The sequence below is a fragment of the Anopheles funestus genome, assembly GCF_943734845.2.
Source record: "Anopheles funestus chromosome X unlocalized genomic scaffold, idAnoFuneDA-416_04 X_unloc_22, whole genome shotgun sequence".
NCBI classification, from domain to species: Eukaryota; Metazoa; Arthropoda; class Insecta; order Diptera; family Culicidae; genus Anopheles; species Anopheles funestus.
Window position 1 is genome coordinate 493,219 of NW_026045146.1, and position 4,282 is coordinate 497,500.

At 49.8% G+C, this 4,282-nt stretch overlaps 1 non-coding gene across 1 annotated transcript in view; it reads left to right on the plus strand.

Annotated features, from left to right (window-relative positions):
• The first annotated feature begins 4,255 nt into the window (after positions 1-4,255).
• LOC125773132 (5.8S ribosomal RNA) overlaps positions 4,256-4,282 on the plus strand; it is a 158-nt gene continuing 131 nt past the window's right edge. The window contains exon 1 of the ribosomal RNA XR_007419910.1: positions 4,256-4,282. This exon is cut by the window's right edge and continues 131 nt beyond it. This is a non-coding gene — a ribosomal RNA (5.8S ribosomal RNA).

A 4,282-nucleotide genomic window follows, 5' to 3' on the forward strand; every position in this document is an offset into this window, starting at 1 on the left:
ACAGCTATAATTCACAAGATCATCCTACCACTAGTTACTTGGATAACTGTGGAAAATCCAGAGCTAATACATGCAACATGCCGGGACTGTTGCCCTCGCGGGTAGCTGAACTGGTGCACTTATTAGTTAAACCAATCGCCTCCGGGCGGCTTGAGTTGAAGTCTGGATAAGGACGCAGATCGTATGGTCGCTTGTCGACTGACGACAGATCTTTCAAATGTCTGCCCTATCAACTATTGATGGTAGTGTAGAGGACTACCATGGTTGCGACGGGTAACGGGGAATCAGGGTTCGATTCCGGAGAGGGAGCCTGAGAAATGGCTACCACATCCAAGGAAGGCAGCAGGCGCGTAAATTACCCAATCCCAGTACGGGGAGGTAGTGACGAGAAATAACAATATGGACCTCTCTAACGATGGTCCATAATTGGAATGAGTTGAGTATAAATCCTTCAACAAGGATCAAGTGGAGGGCAAGTCTGGTGCCAGCAGCCGCGGTAATTCCAGCTCCACTAGCGTATATTAAAGTTGTTGCGGTTAAAACGTTCGAAGTTGATTGCCCGTCCAGACACGTGACCGCCACGGGCGCCCGGTTACACGCCGGGGCCGTTCGTGCGCGCGCTCACGGCTGCGACTCACAATGGTGTACTTGGGCGTTACTCTGTGAACGAGTACCGTGCTACCGGTTAACTCCGGCACGGGCTCCTCATGGTGCTCAAGATACTCACATTTACCTTGAACAAATTAGAGTGCTCAAAGCAGGCTAAGACAAAGCGTCCGGCCCCCCCGTGGGGTTGGCGTTGGCCGAGAATAATCTTGCATGGAATAATGGAATATGACCTCGGTTTATACGATTTCGTTGGTTTGTCAGAAACCTAGAGGTAATGATTAACAGAAGTAGTTGGGGGCATTGGTATTACGGCGCGAGAGGTGAAATTCGTAGACCGTCGTAGGACCAACTGAAGCGAAAGCGTTTGCCATGGATGCTTTCTTTAATCAAGAACGAAAGTTAGAGGATCGAAGGCGATTAGATACCGCCCTAGTTCTAACCGTAAACGATGCCAATTAGCAATTGGGAGACGCTACCCCTATTCGGTGCTCTCAGTCGCTTCCGGGAAACCAAAATCGGGTTCCGGGGGAAGTATGGTTGCAAAGTTGAAACTTAAAGGAATTGACGGAAGGGCACCACAAGAAGTGGAGCTTGCGGCTTAATTTGACTCAACACGGGAAAATTTACCAGGTCCAAACTTATCGAGGTAAGACAGATTGATAGCTCTTTCTCAAATTTAAGGGTAGTGGTGCATGGCCGTTCTTAGTTCGTGGAATGATTTGTCTGGTTAATTCCGATAACGAACGTGACTCAAACATGCTAACTAGAACGCTGTCAGCAGTGCGCCTCCGGGCGCACCTGACGTTACAGCCGGGCGGCGCCTTCACGGGCGGTCGTCGGCTACGTTTGCCCTGCTTAGCGGGACAACTTGTGTTTAGCAAGCTGAGAATGAGCGATAACAGGTCCGTGATGCCCTTAGATGTTCTGGGCTGCACGCGTGCTACAATGTGGGTCGCAGCGTGTTCTCGCCAATAGGCGCCCCCATTCCGAGAGGAACGGGAAATCACTAAAATGCCCATCTAGTCGGGATTGGGGACTGCAACGGTCCCCATGAACCTGGAATTTCTAGTAAGCACTAGTCATTAGCTAGTGCTGATTACGTCCCTGCCCTTTGTACACACCGCCCGTCGCTACTACCGATGGATTATTTAGTGAGGTTTCTGGAGGCTTACCTTCCGCGGTTCCTTCGTGAGCTGCAGCTGGCATGGCTGAAGTTGACCGAACTTGATGATTTAGAGGAAGTAAAAGTCGTAACAAGGTTTCCGTAGGTGAACCTGCGGAAGGATCATTACTGATGATCGTCCGCGAGTGACCAACCATGGGCTGCCTTCGGTGTAGCTCGGTCGCTCGCTTGCTATGTGTCAGAATTTGTTGAAAGCCAACTCGTTCGTTGTACACTTTGATGGGTGACCATCACTGTGTCTCCGTGCCGAGCTAGATCTCCCCTAGCCGTAAGGCACTTGAACGCCCCTTCGACGACGAGTTGCATGTGTGTGGTATGTGTCAGAATCTGGTGAAGCTTTCTGCATGTGATGTGCCTTGTGTGGATCCGTGGCCATTGCATTGTGTCTGGTGCTTAGATACCCAGACACTTAGAACGCTTGCGCGGAAAGCAAACTCGATCGTTGTACACTTTGATGGGTGACCATCACTGTGTCTCCGTGCCGTGCTAGATCCCCCCTAGCCGTAAGGCACTTTGAACGCCCCTTCGACGACGAGTTACAAGAGTGTGGTATGTGTCAGAATCTGGTGAAGCTTTCTGCATGTGATGTGCCTTGTGTGGATCCGTGGCCATTGCATTGTGTCTGGTGTGTAGGTACCCAGACACTTAGAACGCTTGCGCGGAAAGCAAACTCGATCGTTGTACACTTTGATGGGCAACCATCACTGTGTCTCCGTGCCGTGCTAGATCTCCCCTAGCCGTAAGGCACTTTGAACGCCCCTTCGACGACGAGTTACAAGAGTGTGGTATGTGTCATAATCTGGTGAAGCTTTCTGCATGTGATGTGCCTTGTGTGGATCCATGGCCATTGCATTGTGTCTGGTGTGTAGGTACCCAGACACTTAAGCAAACTCGATCGTTGTACACTTTGATGGGCGAGCATCACTGTGTCTCCGTGCCGTGTAAGAGCTCCCCTGGCCATCAGGCACTTGAAAGGTCCTTGGACGACGAGTTACAATAGTGGTGTGTTAGATACGTCAGATTACGGTGTCTACTACTGTGCAATACGTATCCGGCTACGGCACGGAACGAACGGGAACTGTGGTGCAGACAAACAAGAGTTAAGCCTATTAGTCATTAACTCTAAGGACGGGGCCATGGGGCGGTACACAAAGGATACGGATGAGCGAGTATGCAGGCCCAATACTCAATAGCTCGATCCGATCCAAGCACATGAGTTGACTGCGGCGTCAGGTTAACCAATGTGCAATACGTATCCGGCTACGGCACGGAACGAACAGGAACTGTGGTGCAGACATACAAGGGCCATGGGGCGGTACGCAAAGGATACGGATGAGCGAGTATGCAGGCCCAATACTCAATAGCTCGATCCGATCCAAGCACATGAGTTGACTGCGGCGTCAGGTTAACCAATGTGCAAGATTCTATATGGCCGGTAGAATCTTGTGTCTTAAGCGATTTGATACCAAGACACCAGAACGAAAGTTAGTTGAAGAGTTATTAAACTCTTATGAAGTATGGTTGTGCAATCACAACTTATGACTTTAACCTATAAAGTGGATATGGACTTGCAATTATAACATGGAATCTCTACACACCCCATGAGCTCGATCCAATCCACGCACACGAGTTGCCTGAGTAGCGACAGGTATACCGATGTGCAATACGTATCCGGCCACGGCACGGAACGAACGGGAACTGTGGTGCAGACATACAAAGAGTTAAGCCTACTAGTCATTAACTCTAAGGACGGGGCCATGGGGCGGTACGCAAAGGATACGGATGAGCGAGTATGCAGGCCCAATACTCAATAGCTCGATCCGATCCAAGCACATGAGTTGACTGCGGCGCCAGGTTAACCAATGTGCTAGATTCTATTTGGCCAGTAGAATCTTGTGTCTTACGCGATTTGATACCAAGACACCAGAACGAAAGTTAGTTGAAGAGTGATTAAACTCTTATGAAGAATGGTTGTGCAATCACAACTTATGACTTTAACCTATAAAGTGGATATGGACTATCAATTATAACATGGGGCACACACCATGTTCTCGATCCAATCCACGCACACGAGTTGCCTGAGTAGCGACAGGTATACCGATGTGCAATACGTATCCGGCCATAGGCACGGAACGAACAGGAACTGTGGTGCAGACATACAAGGGCCATGGGGCGGTACGCAAAGGATACGGATGAGCGAGTATGCAGGCCCAATACTCAATAGCTCGATCCGATCCAAGCACATGAGTTGACTGCGGCGTCAGGTTAACCGATGTGCTAAGAGAGTTGTTCCTGGGCCTTCAAAGTGACTTCAAAACTATCTTAGCGAATGGTGGCCATGGGCGTAGACATGAGCCACAAGTCACAAGGCCTGGGACTATTGGGTAATAAAGACAACTTAGTCAGAAAGTTAGTCTTTGGACGTACCACCGGGATTGTGTTACATTGGGAACCTTACTATAAAACCCTAGGCAGGGGATCACTCGGCTC